This window comes from Hyla sarda, unplaced genomic scaffold, assembly GCF_029499605.1.
Source record: "Hyla sarda isolate aHylSar1 unplaced genomic scaffold, aHylSar1.hap1 scaffold_450, whole genome shotgun sequence".
In the NCBI taxonomy this organism is placed as follows: Eukaryota; Metazoa; Chordata; class Amphibia; order Anura; family Hylidae; genus Hyla; species Hyla sarda.
This window is the reverse complement of record NW_026610463.1, coordinates 195662-209979: the sequence shown is the minus strand read 5'-3', so window position 1 is coordinate 209979 and position 14318 is coordinate 195662. Positions and strand designations below refer to the sequence as shown.

General features: G+C 45.7%; 6 non-coding genes across 6 annotated transcripts; all 6 read left to right on the top strand.

Annotated features, from left to right (window-relative positions):
* The first annotated feature begins 1359 nt into the window (after positions 1-1359).
* LOC130335371 (U2 spliceosomal RNA) lies at positions 1360-1550 on the top strand. Its single transcript, XR_008877016.1, has one exon. It is a non-coding gene; the product is annotated as a U2 spliceosomal RNA (small nuclear RNA).
* Positions 1551-3646: 2096 nt separating this feature from the next.
* LOC130335370 (U2 spliceosomal RNA) lies at positions 3647-3837 on the top strand. The gene has a single exon (XR_008877015.1). It is a non-coding gene; the product is annotated as a U2 spliceosomal RNA (small nuclear RNA).
* Positions 3838-5916: 2079 nt separating this feature from the next.
* On the top strand, positions 5917-6107 carry LOC130335368 (U2 spliceosomal RNA). Its single transcript, XR_008877013.1, has one exon. It is a non-coding gene; the product is annotated as a U2 spliceosomal RNA (small nuclear RNA).
* Positions 6108-8188: 2081 nt separating this feature from the next.
* LOC130335366 (U2 spliceosomal RNA) lies at positions 8189-8379 on the top strand. Its single transcript, XR_008877012.1, has one exon. It is a non-coding gene; the product is annotated as a U2 spliceosomal RNA (small nuclear RNA).
* A 2088-nt stretch (positions 8380-10467) lies between these two features.
* Positions 10468-10658, top strand: LOC130335402 (U2 spliceosomal RNA). Its single transcript, XR_008877043.1, has one exon. It is a non-coding gene; the product is annotated as a U2 spliceosomal RNA (small nuclear RNA).
* Positions 10659-12749: 2091 nt separating this feature from the next.
* On the top strand, positions 12750-12940 carry LOC130335400 (U2 spliceosomal RNA). The gene has a single exon (XR_008877042.1). It is a non-coding gene; the product is annotated as a U2 spliceosomal RNA (small nuclear RNA).
* The last annotated feature ends 1378 nt before the right edge of the window (positions 12941-14318 follow it).

The following is a 14318-nucleotide window of genomic DNA, read 5'->3' as shown; positions in this document are numbered from 1 at the left end:
TTAGACTGTATCTAAACCTGCTCCAACATGGACTGACATTCTGGCCTACTTTCAGCCGATGCGACTTGTCTGTCGCTGAACAGTCGCTTTTTATGTATTCAGCACCTATGTATAATGTTGTAAAAATGCTCTAGAAGCTAAAGTCGCAGAAATGTCACACATATTTGGCCTGCAACTTTCTGTGCGACAAATTCAGACAGGAAAAATCAGTATAAATCCTTAGAAAATTATCCCCCAGTGTCTCCATCTGCTGGCGGTATTGAATAAGCATTGCTGCACTGATGGGGTATGCATTAGACGAAAAAAAAGAAGAAAAAGAAGAATAATACGCCCAGAAAAGAGGCGAAAAGGAGAAAAACGTAAAAAAACGTGAAAAAAAAGTAAGAGGAAGAGAAGGGAAAAAAAGGTGGAAATGGGTTTAAAAGTGATTTCGGCGGAGAAATATATATATATATATATATATATATATATATATATATATATATACGCGCACACACACACATATATATAAACGTATTCTCCGTTGAGATATTGCAGCCGCTGCTGTGTCCAGGCCCAGGAGCCTTAGCACTGTGCTGTGATGTCACTCAATACCACTGACATCACTAGGTGTAAACAACATCTCTCCTTTGCTGTGTATGTGACTATGGAGCTGTTTGGTGATGTTGTCTATTATGGCCTTCATAGAAGCAACAGGAGATTGTTGCATCCATCTAGAACCCTCAGAACTACAGTGCTATGATGTCACTCACTTCCACAGGCCTTGCAGAGTGTAAACAACAACAACCCAGCTTTGTTGTGTATGTAACCATAGGGATTTGTGATGTCACCTAGAACCTTCACAGCAGCGACAGCTTTATGAGGAGCATCAGCACTGCTCTGCCTGAGCAGAACCATCACCGCCATAGGTTGTCAAATAACCCGGGTTTAACCCACACAGGTAAGTCCAATGGGGTGCAGGCATGTCCTCTATGCTTACAGCTTCCCGTGGGTGTTGGTTTGATACCGTTTGGGGACAGCCAAGGAGGCATCTGCAGGCAACAAAGGTAGGTGTGTGCTTGTGTGTGTGTTTCCTATGCAGATCCTAAGCCCAGTGTCACATGCAAGTAGGAGGAGTAAGAAGGGTTCCTGGCAAATCCGGGTTATGGATTGCATTTAAAAAGGCCCCGTGGGAGTGCAATGGGCCCCTGTCTTGCTGCTTAGCAATAATGGTATGGGTTTAGGTTCTGCTGTGTGTACTGGTGGTTGACTGCCCCCCAGCCCAGAGTGTGCATGGAAAATTGTCTGGCAGCCTCCCTGACAGCAAGCAGTGATAGTGCCCATGAAGGGCACCTTGTTGGGCCCGCCCCTTTCACGGTTATCGCTTCTCGGCCTTTTGGCTAAGATCAAGTGTAGTATCTGTTCTTATCAGTTTAATATCTGATACGTCCCCTATCTGGGGACCATATATTAAATGGATTTTTGAGAACGGGGGCCGATTTCGAAGCTTGCTTCCGTCGCCCTATGCATTGACCCGATATGGCAGTATCTTCGGGTACAGTGCACCACCCCCTTACAGGGTTAAAAAGAAAGATTCCTACTTTCATTGCTACCTGCTTGCTGGCTAGCCAGCTAGCCAGCCCTGTGGGCCTTGCTGCTGCTGCAGCCAAAAAACAAAAGGTGGTGCTGCTGCTGCTTCTGCTGCTTCTGCTTCTGCTTGTGTCTGGCCGCTGTTGGAGCGTCCAGGCACAGGACTTCTGCTGCTGCTGACTAAATGGCCTCCTTAATTGGATCATTTGAGTAGCCAGCACACCTGTGCAGGTAGGGCATGACATGATAGGCAGCTGCCTTGATAGCGGGTGGGTGCTGAATGTTCCTAATTGACAAAATAAGATTAATGCTTATGAAGAAATATAAAATCTCATCCCTTCCCCAATATCGCGCCACACCCCTACCCCTTAATTCCCTGGTTGAACTTGATGGACATATGTCTTTTTTCGACCGTACTAACTATGTAACTATGTAACATAACATGGGGGGGGGGGTCTCCTGGCTGTTCACACAGGTGTGTCATTGCTGTACATTGACCATGCATTGCTTCTGTGGTATTGCAAAGGCAAAGACAAATGCTTCCAGCCATCCATTGCACTAATGGATTGGTCATCAGCTGGCTGTCTATGTCCCGCATCAATATAGACCAAAGTACAGAGGGTTAGGCTATGCTATTGTGCACCTACCTGATGCATCAGAAGGTGCGAGGCCCTTGCTAAATTCTGTGCACAGACTTTGAGATCTATACTTTAGACTGTATCTAAACCTGCTCCAACATGGACTGACATTCTGGCCTACTTTCAGCCGATGCGACTTGTCTGTCGCTGAACAGTCGCTTTTTATGTATTCAGCACCTATGTATAATGTTGTAAAAATGCTCTAGAAGCTAAAGTCGCAGAAATGTCACACATATTTGGCCTGCAACTTTCTGTGCGACAAATTCAGACAGGAAAAATCAGTATAAATCCTTAGAAAATTATCCCCCAGTGTCTCCATCTGCTGGCGGTATTGAATAAGCATTGCTGCACTGATGGGGTATGCATTAGACGAAAAAAAAGAAGAAAAAGAAGAATAATACGCCCAGAAAAGAGGCGAAAAGGAGAAAAACGTAAAAAAACGTGAAAAAAAAGTAAGAGGAAGAGAAGGGAAAAAAAGGTGGAAATGGGTTTAAAAGTGATTTCGGCGGAGAAATATATATATATATATATATATATATATATATATATATATATATATATATATACGCGCACACACACACATATATATAAACGTATTCTCCGTTGAGATATTGCAGCCGCTGCTGTGTCCAGGCCCAGGAGCCTTAGCACTGTGCTGTGATGTCACTCAATACCACTGACATCACTAGGTGTAAACAACATCTCTCCTTTGCTGTGTATGTGACTATGGAGCTGTTTGGTGATGTCGTCTATTATGGCCTTCATAGAAGCAACAGGAGATTGTTGCATCCATCTAGAACCCTCAGAACTACAGTGCTATGATGTCACTCACTTCCACAGGCCTTGCAGAGTGTAAACAACAACAACCCAGCTTTGTTGTGTATGTAACCATAGGGATTTGTGATGTCACCTAGAACCTTCACAGCAGCGACAGCTTTATGAGGAGCATCAGCACTGCTCTGCCTGAGCAGAACCATCACCGCCATAGGTTGTCAAATAACCCGGGTTTAACCCACACAGGTAAGTCCAATGGGGTGCAGGCATGTCCTCTATGCTTACAGCTTCCCGTGGGTGTTGGTTTGATACCGTTTGGGGACAGCCAAGGAGGCATCTGCAGGCAACAAAGGTAGGTGTGTGCTTGTGTGTGTGTTTCCTATGCAGATCCTAAGCCCAGTGTCACATGCAAGTAGGAGTAGTAAGAAGGGTTCCTGGCAAATCCGGGTTATGGATTGCATTTAAAAAGGCCCCGTGGGAGTGCAATGGGCCCCTGTCTTGCTGCTTAGCAATAATGGTATGGGTTTAGGTTCTGCTGTGTGTACTGGTGGTTGACTGCCCCCCAGCCCAGAGTGTGCATGGAAAATTGTCTGGCAGCCTCCCTGACAGCAAGCAGTGATAGTGCCCATGAAGGGCACCTTGTTGGGCCCGCCCCTTTCACGGTTATCGCTTCTCGGCCTTTTGGCTAAGATCAAGTGTAGTATCTGTTCTTATCAGTTTAATATCTGATACGTCCCCTATCTGGGGACCATATATTAAATGGATTTTTGAGAACGGGGGCCGATTTCGAAGCTTGCTTCCGTCGCCCTATGCATTGACCCGATATGGCAGTATCTTCGGGTACAGTGCACCACCCCCTTACAGGGTTAAAAAGAAAGATTCCTACTTTCATTGCTACCTGCTTGCTGGCTAGCCAGCTAGCCAGCCCTGTGGGCCTTGCTGCTGCTGCAGCCAAAAAACAAAAGGTGGTGCTGCTGCTGCTTCTGCTGCTTCTGCTTCTGCTTGTGTCTGGCCGCTGTTGGAGCGTCCAGGCACAGGACTTCTGCTGCTGCTGACTAAATGGCCTCCTTAATTGGATCATTTGAGTAGCCAGCACACCTGTGCAGGTAGGGCATGACATGATAGGCAGCTGCCTTGATAGCGGGTGGGTGCTGAATGTTCCTAATTGACAAAATAAGATTAATGCTTATGAAGAAATATAAAATCTCATCCCTTCCCCAATATCGCGCCACACCCCTACCCCTTAATTCCCTGGTTGAACTTGATGGACATATGTCTTTTTTCGACCGTACTAACTATGTAACTATGTAACATAACATGGGGGGGGGGGGGGTCTCCTGGCTGTTCACACAGGTGTGTCATTGCTGTACATTGACCATGCATTGCTTCTGTGGTATTGCAAAGGCAAAGACAAATGCTTCCAGCCATCCATTGCACTAATGGATTGGTCATCAGCTGGCTGTCTATGTCCCGCATCAATATAGACCAAAGTACAGAGGGTTAGGCTATGCTATTGTGCACCTACCTGATGCATCAGAAGGTGCGAGGCCCTTGCTAAATTCTGTGCACAGACTTTGAGATCTATACTTTAGACTGTATCTAAACCTGCTCCAACATGGACTGACATTCTGGCCTACTTTCAGCCGATGCGACTTGTCTGTCGCTGAACAGTCGCTTTTTATGTATTCAGCACCTATGTATAATGTTGTAAAAATGCTCTAGAAGCTAAAGTCGCAGAAATGTCACACATATTTGGCCTGCAACTTTCTGTGCGACAAATTCAGACAGGAAAAATCAGTATAAATCCTTAGAAAATTATCCCCCAGTGTCTCCATCTGCTGGCGGTATTGAATAAGCATTGCTGCACTGATGGGGTATGCATTAGACGAAAAAAAAGAAGAAAAAGAAGAATAATACGCCCAGAAAAGAGGCGAAAAGGAGAAAAACGTAAAAAAACGTGAAAAAAAAGTAAGAGGAAGAGAAGGGAAAAAAAGGTGGAAATGGGTTTAAAAGTGATTTCGGCGGAGAAATATATATATATATATATATATATATATATATACGCGCACACACACACATATATATAAACGTATTCTCCATTGAGATATTGCAGCCGCTGCTGTGTCCAGGCCCAGGAGCCTTAGCACTGTGCTGTGATGTCACTCAATACCACTGACATCACTAGGTGTAAACAACATCTCTCCTTTGCTGTGTATGTGACTATGGAGCTGTTTGGTGATGTCGTCTATTATGGCCTTCATAGAAGCAACAGGAGATTGTTGCATCCATCTAGAACCCTCAGAACTACAGTGCTATGATGTCACTCACTTCCACAGGCCTTGCAGAGTGTAAACAACAACAACCCAGCTTTGTTGTGTATGTAACCATAGGGATTTGTGATGTCACCTAGAACCTTCACAGCAGCGACAGCTTTATGAGGAGCATCAGCACTGCTCTGCCTGAGCAGAACCATCACCGCCATAGGTTGTCAAATAACCCGGGTTTAACCCACACAGGTAAGTCCAATGGGGTGCAGGCATGTCCTCTATGCTTACAGCTTCCCGTGGGTGTTGGTTTGATACCGTTTGGGGACAGCCAAGGAGGCATCTGCAGGCAACAAAGGTAGGTGTGTGCTTGTGTGTGTGTTTCCTATGCAGATCCTAAGCCCAGTGTCACATGCAAGTAGGAGGAGTAAGAAGGGTTCCTGGCAAATCCGGGTTATGGATTGCATTTAAAAAGGCCCCGTGGGAGTGCAATGGGCCCCTGTCTTGCTGCTTAGCAATAATGGTATGGGTTTAGGTTCTGCTGTGTGTACTGGTGGTTGACTGCCCCCCAGCCCAGAGTGTGCATGGAAAATTGTCTGGCAGCCTCCCTGACAGCAAGCAGTGATAGTGCCCATGAAGGGCACCTTGTTGGGCCCGCCCCTTTCACGGTTATCGCTTCTCGGCCTTTTGGCTAAGATCAAGTGTAGTATCTGTTCTTATCAGTTTAATATCTGATACGTCCCCTATCTGGGGACCATATATTAAATGGATTTTTGAGAACGGGGGCCGATTTCGAAGCTTGCTTCCGTCGCCCTATGCATTGACCCGATATGGCAGTATCTTCGGGTACAGTGCACCACCCCCTTACAGGGTTAAAAAGAAAGATTCCTACTTTCATTGCTACCTGCTTGCTGGCTAGCCAGCTAGCCAGCCCTGTGGGCCTTGCTGCTGCTGCAGCCAAAAAACAAAAGGTGGTGCTGCTGCTGCTTCTGCTGCTTCTGCTTCTGCTTGTGTCTGGCCGCTGTTGGAGCGTCCAGGCACAGGACTTCTGCTGCTGCTGACTAAATGGCCTCCTTAATTGGATCATTTGAGTAGCCAGCACACCTGTGCAGGTAGGGCATGACATGATAGGCAGCTGCCTTGATAGCGGGTGGGTGCTGAATGTTCCTAATTGACAAAATAAGATTAATGCTTATGAAGAAATATAAAATCTCATCCCTTCCCCAATATCGCGCCACACCCCTACCCCTTAATTCCCTGGTTGAACTTGATGGACATATGTCTTTTTTCGACCGTACTAACTATGTAACTATGTAACATAACATGGGGGGGGGGGGTCTCCTGGCTGTTCACACAGGTGTGTCATTGCTGTACATTGACCATGCATTGCTTCTGTGGTATTGCAAAGGCAAAGACAAATGCTTCCAGCCATCCATTGCACTAATGGATTGGTCATCAGCTGGCTGTCTATGTCCCGCATCAATATAGACCAAAGTACAGAGGGTTAGGCTATGCTATTGTGCACCTACCTGATGCATCAGAAGGTGCGAGGCCCTTGCTAAATTCTGTGCACAGACGTTGAGATCTATACTTTAGACTGTATCTAAACCTGCTCCAACATGGACTGACATTCTGGCCTACTTTCAGCCGATGCGACTTGTCTGTCGCTGAACAGTCGCTTTTTATGTATTCAGCACCTATGTATAATGTTGTAAAAATGCTCTAGAAGCTAAAGTCGCAGAAATGTCACACATATTTGGCCTGCAACTTTCTGTGCGACAAATTCAGACAGGAAAAATCAGTATAAATCCTTAGAAAATTATCCCCCAGTGTCTCCATCTGCTGGCGGTATTGAATAAGCATTGCTGCACTGATGGGGTATGCATTAGACGAAAAAAAAGAAGAAAAAGAAGAATAATACGCCCAGAAAAGAGGCGAAAAGGAGAAAAACGTAAAAAAACGTGAAAAAAAAGTAAGAGGAAGAGAAGGGAAAAAAAGGTGGAAATGGGTTTAAAAGTGATTTCGGCGGAGAAATATATATATATATATATATATATATATATATATATACGCGCACACACACACATATATATAAACATATTCTCCGTTGAGATATTGCAGCCGCTGCTGTGTCCAGGCCCAGGAGCCTTAGCACTGTGCTGTGATGTCACTCAATACCACTGACATCACTAGGTGTAAACAACATCTCTCCTTTGCTGTGTATGTGACTATGGAGCTGTTTGGTGATGTCGTCTATTATGGCCTTCATAGAAGCAACAGGAGATTGTTGCATCCATCTAGAACCCTCAGAACTACAGTGCTATGATGTCACTCACTTCCACAGGCCTTGCAGAGTGTAAACAACAACAACCCAGCTTTGTTGTGTATGTAACCATAGGGATTTGTGATGTCACCTAGAACCTTCACAGCAGCGACAGCTTTATGAGGAGCATCAGCACTGCTCTGCCTGAGCAGAACCATCACCGCCATAGGTTGTCAAATAACCCGGGTTTAACCCACACAGGTAAGTCCAATGGGGTGCAGGCATGTCCTCTATGCTTACAGCTTCCCGTGGGTGTTGGTTTGATACCGTTTGGGGACAGCCAAGGAGGCATCTGCAGGCAACAAAGGTAGGTGTGTGCTTGTGTGTGTGTTTCCTATGCAGATCCTAAGCCCAGTGTCACATGCAAGTAGGAGTAGTAAGAAGGGTTCCTGGCAAATCCGGGTTATGGATTGCATTTAAAAAGGCCCCGTGGGAGTGCAATGGGCCCCTGTCTTGCTGCTTAGCAATAATGGTATGGGTTTAGGTTCTGCTGTGTGTACTGGTGGTTGACTGCCCCCCAGCCCAGAGTGTGCATGGAAAATTGTCTGGCAGCCTCCCTGACAGCAAGCAGTGATAGTGCCCATGAAGGGCACCTTGTTGGGCCCGCCCCTTTCACGGTTATCGCTTCTCGGCCTTTTGGCTAAGATCAAGTGTAGTATCTGTTCTTATCAGTTTAATATCTGATACGTCCCCTATCTGGGGACCATATATTAAATGGATTTTTGAGAACGGGGGCCGATTTCGAAGCTTGCTTCCGTCGCCCTATGCATTGACCCGATATGGCAGTATCTTCGGGTACAGTGCACCACCCCCTTACAGGGTTAAAAAGAAAGATTCCTACTTTCATTGCTACCTGCTTGCTGGCTAGCCAGCTAGCCAGCCCTGTGGGCCTTGCTGCTGCTGCAGCCAAAAAACAAAAGGTGGTGCTGCTGCTGCTTCTGCTGCTTCTGCTTCTGCTTGTGTCTGGCCGCTGTTGGAGCGTCCAGGCACAGGACTTCTGCTGCTGCTGACTAAATGGCCTCCTTAATTGGATCATTTGAGTAGCCAGCACACCTGTGCAGGTAGGGCATGACATGATAGGCAGCTGCCTTGATAGCGGGTGGGTGCTGAATGTTCCTAATTGACAAAATAAGATTAATGCTTATGAAGAAATATAAAATCTCATCCCTTCCCCAATATCGCGCCACACCCCTACCCCTTAATTCCCTGGTTGAACTTGATGGACATATGTCTTTTTTCGACCGTACTAACTATGTAACTATGTAACATAACATGGGGGGGGGGGGGGGTCTCCTGGCTGTTCACACAGGTGTGTCATTGCTGTACATTGACCATGCATTGCTTCTGTGGTATTGCAAAGGCAAAGACAAATGCTTCCAGCCATCCATTGCACTAATGGATTGGTCATCAGCTGGCTGTCTATGTCCCGCATCAATATAGACCAAAGTACAGAGGGTTAGGCTATGCTATTGTGCACCTACCTGATGCATCAGAAGGTGCGAGGCCCTTGCTAAATTCTGTGCACAGACTTTGAGATCTATACTTTAGACTGTATCTAAACCTGCTCCAACATGGACTGACATTCTGGCCTACTTTCAGCCGATGCGACTTGTCTGTCGCTGAACAGTCGCTTTTTATGTATTCAGCACCTATGTATAATGTTGTAAAAATGCTCTAGAAGCTAAAGTCGCAGAAATGTCACACATATTTGGCCTGCAACTTTCTGTGCGACAAATTCAGACAGGAAAAATCAGTATAAATCCTTAGAAAATTATCCCCCAGTGTCTCCATCTGCTGGCGGTATTGAATAAGCATTGCTGCACTGATGGGGTATGCATTAGACGAAAAAAAAGAAGAAAAAGAAGAATAATACGCCCAGAAAAGAGGCGAAAAGGAGAAAAACGTAAAAAAACGTGAAAAAAAAGTAAGAGGAAGAGAAGGGAAAAAAAGGTGGAAATGGGTTTAAAAGTGATTTCGGCGGAGAAATATATATATATATATATATATATATATATATATATATATACGCGCACACACACACATATATATAAACGTATTCTCCGTTGAGATATTGCAGCCGCTGCTGTGTCCAGGCCCAGGAGCCTTAGCACTGTGCTGTGATGTCACTCAATACCACTGACATCACTAGGTGTAAACAACATCTCTCCTTTGCTGTGTATGTGACTATGGAGCTGTTTGGTGATGTCGTCTATTATGGCCTTCATAGAAGCAACAGGAGATTGTTGCATCCATCTAGAACCCTCAGAACTACAGTGCTATGATGTCACTCACTTCCACAGGCCTTGCAGAGTGTAAACAACAACAACCCAGCTTTGTTGTGTATGTAACCATAGGGATTTGTGATGTCACCTAGAACCTTCACAGCAGCGACAGCTTTATGAGGAGCATCAGCACTGCTCTGCCTGAGCAGAACCATCACCGCCATAGGTTGTCAAATAACCCGGGTTTAACCCACACAGGTAAGTCCAATGGGGTGCAGGCATGTCCTCTATGCTTACAGCTTCCCGTGGGTGTTGGTTTGATACCGTTTGGGGACAGCCAAGGAGGCATCTGCAGGCAACAAAGGTAGGTGTGTGCTTGTGTGTGTGTTTCCTATGCAGATCCTAAGCCCAGTGTCACATGCAAGTAGGAGGAGTAAGAAGGGTTCCTGGCAAATCCGGGTTATGGATTGCATTTAAAAAGGCCCCGTGGGAGTGCAATGGGCCCCTGTCTTGCTGCTTAGCAATAATGGTATGGGTTTAGGTTCTGCTGTGTGTACTGGTGGTTGACTGCCCCCCAGCCCAGAGTGTGCATGGAAAATTGTCTGGCAGCCTCCCTGACAGCAAGCAGTGATAGTGCCCATGAAGGGCACCTTGTTGGGCCCGCCCCTTTCACGGTTATCGCTTCTCGGCCTTTTGGCTAAGATCAAGTGTAGTATCTGTTCTTATCAGTTTAATATCTGATACGTCCCCTATCTGGGGACCATATATTAAATGGATTTTTGAGAACGGGGGCCGATTTCGAAGCTTGCTTCCGTCGCCCTATGCATTGACCCGATATGGCAGTATCTTCGGTTACAGTGCACCACCCCCTTACAGGGTTAAAAAGAAAGATTCCTACTTTCATTGCTACCTGCTTGCTGGCTAGCCAGCTAGCCAGCCCTGTGGGCCTTGCTGCTGCTGCAGCCAAAAAACAAAAGGTGGTGCTGCTGCTGCTTCTGCTGCTTCTGCTTCTGCTTGTGTCTGGCCGCTGTTGGAGCGTCCAGGCACAGGACTTCTGCTGCTGCTGACTAAATGGCCTCCTTAATTGGATCATTTGAGTAGCCAGCACACCTGTGCAGGTAGGGCATGACATGATAGGCAGCTGCCTTGATAGCGGGTGGGTGCTGAATGTTCCTAATTGACAAAATAAGATTAATGCTTATGAAGAAATATAAAATCTCATCCCTTCCCCAATATCGCGCCACACCCCTACCCCTTAATTCCCTGGTTGAACTTGATGGACATATGTCTTTTTTCGACCGTACTAACTATGTAACTATGTAACATAACATGGGGGGGGGGGGGGTCTCCTGGCTGTTCACACAGGTGTGTCATTGCTGTACATTGACCATGCATTGCTTCTGTGGTATTGCAAAGGCAAAGACAAATGCTTCCAGCCATCCATTGCACTAATGGATTGGTCATCAGCTGGCTGTCTATGTCCCGCATCAATATAGACCAAAGTACAGAGGGTTAGGCTATGCTATTGTGCACCTACCTGATGCATCAGAAGGTGCGAGGCCCTTGCTAAATTCTGTGCACAGACTTTGAGATCTATACTTTAGACTGTATCTAAACCTGCTCCAACATGGACTGACATTCTGGCCTACTTTCAGCCGATGCGACTTGTCTGTCGCTGAACAGTCGCTTTTTATGTATTCAGCACCTATGTATAATGTTGTAAAAATGCTCTAGAAGCTAAAGTCGCAGAAATGTCACACATATTTGGCCTGCAACTTTCTGTGCGACAAATTCAGACAGGAAAAATCAGTATAAATCCTTAGAAAATTATCCCCCAGTGTCTCCATCTGCTGGCGGTATTGAATAAGCATTGCTGCACTGATGGGGTATGCATTAGACGAAAAAAAAGAAGAAAAAGAAGAATAATACGCCCAGAAAAGAGGCGAAAAGGAGAAAAACGTAAAAAAACGTGAAAAAAAAGTAAGAGGAAGAGAAGGGAAAAAAAGGTGGAAATGGGTTTAAAAGTGATTTCGGCGGAGAAATATATATATATATATATATATATATATATATATATATATATATACGCGCACACACACACATATATATAAACGTATTCTCCGTTGAGATATTGCAGCCGCTGCTGTGTCCAGGCCCAGGAGCCTTAGCACTGTGCTGTGATGTCACTCAATACCACTGACATCACTAGGTGTAAACAACATCTCTCCTTTGCTGTGTATGTGACTATGGAGCTGTTTGGTGATGTCGTCTATTATGGCCTTCATAGAAGCAACAGGAGATTGTTGCATCCATCTAGAACCCTCAGAACTACAGTGCTATGATGTCACTCACTTCCACAGGCCTTGCAGAGTGTAAACAACAACAACCCAGCTTTGTTGTGTATGTAACCATAGGGATTTGTGATGTCACCTAGAACCTTCACAGCAGCGACAGCTTTATGAGGAGCATCAGCACTGCTCTGCCTGAGCAGAACCATCACCGCCATAGGTTGTCAAATAACCCGGGTTTAACCCACACAGGTAAGTCCAATGGGGTGCAGGCATGTCCTCTATGCTTACAGCTTCCCGTGGGTGTTGGTTTGATACCGTTTGGGGACAGCCAAGGAGGCATCTGCAGGCAACAAAGGTAGGTGTGTGCTTGTGTGTGTGTTTCCTATGCAGATCCTAAGCCCAGTGTCACATGCAAGTAGGAGGAGTAAGAAGGGTTCCTGGCAAATCCGGGTTATGGATTGCATTTAAAAAGGCCCCGTGGGAGTGCAATGGGCCCCTGTCTTGCTGCTTAGCAATAATGGTATGGGTTTAGGTTCTGCTGTGTGTACTGGTGGTTGACTGCCCCCCAGCCCAGAGTGTGCATGGAAAATTGTCTGGCAGCCTCCCTGACAGCAAGCAGTGATAGTGCCCATGAAGGGCACCTTGTTGGGCCCGCCCCTTTCACGGTTATCGCTTCTCGGCCTTTTGGCTAAGATCAAGTGTAGTATCTGTTCTTATCAGTTTAATATCTGATACGTCCCCTATCTGGGGACCATATATTAAATGGATTTTTGAGAACGGGGGCCGATTTCGAAGCTTGCTTCCGTCGCCCTATGCATTGACCCGATATGGCAGTATCTTCGGTTACAGTGCACCACCCCCTTACAGGGTTAAAAAGAAAGATTCCTACTTTCATTGCTACCTGCTTGCTGGCTAGCCAGCTAGCCAGCCCTGTGGGCCTTGCTGCTGCTGCAGCCAAAAAACAAAAGGTGGTGCTGCTGCTGCTTCTGCTGCTTCTGCTTCTGCTTGTGTCTGGCCGCTGTTGGAGCGTCCAGGCACAGGACTTCTGCTGCTGCTGACTAAATGGCCTCCTTAATTGGATCATTTGAGTAGCCAGCACACCTGTGCAGGTAGGGCATGACATGATAGGCAGCTGCCTTGATAGCGGGTGGGTGCTGAATGTTCCTAATTGACAAAATAAGATTAATGCTTATGAAGAAATATAAAATCTCATCCCTTCCCCAATATCGCGCCACACCCCTACCCCTTAATTCCCTGGTTGAACTTGATGGACATATGTCTTTTTTCGACCGTACTAACTATGTAACTATGTAACATAACATGGGGGGGGGGGGGGGGGTCTCCTGGCTGTTCACACAGGTGTGTCATTGCTGTACATTGACCATGCATTGCTTCTGTGGTATTGCAAAGGCAAAGACAAATGCTTCCAGCCATCCATTGCACTAATGGATTGGTCATCAGCTGGCTGTCTATGTCCCGCATCAATATAGACCAAAGTACAGAGGGTTAGGCTATGCTATTGTGCACCTACCTGATGCATCAGAAGGTGCGAGGCCCTTGCTAAATTCTGTGCACAGACTTTGAGATCTATACTTTAGACTGTATCTAAACCTGCTCCAACATGGACTGACATTCTGGCCTACTTTCAGCCGATGCGACTTGTCTGTCGCTGAACAGTCGCTTTTTATGTATTCAGCACCTATGTATAATGTTGTAAAAATGCTCTAGAAGCTAAAGTCGCAGAAATGTCACACATATTTGGCCTGCAACTGCAACTTTCTGTGCGACAAATTCAGACAGGAAAAATCAGTATAAATCCTTAGAAAATTATCCCCCAGTGTCTCCATCTGCTGGCGGTATTGAATAAGCATTGCTGCACTGATGGGGTATGCATTAGACGAAAAAAAAGAAGAAAAAGAAGAATAATACGCCCAGAAAAGAGGCGAAAAGGAGAAAAACGTAAAAAAACGTGAAAAAAAAGTAAGAGGAAGAGAAGGGAAAAAAAGGTGGAAATGGGTTTAAAAGTGATTTCGGCGGAGAAATATATATATATATATATATATATATATATATATATATATATACGCGCACACACACACATATATATAAACGTATTCTCCGTTGAGATATTGCAGCCGCTGCTGTGTCCAGGCCCAGGAGCCTTAGCACTGTGCTGTGATGTCACTCAATACCACTGACATCACTAGGTGTAAACAACATCTCTCCTTTGCTGTGTA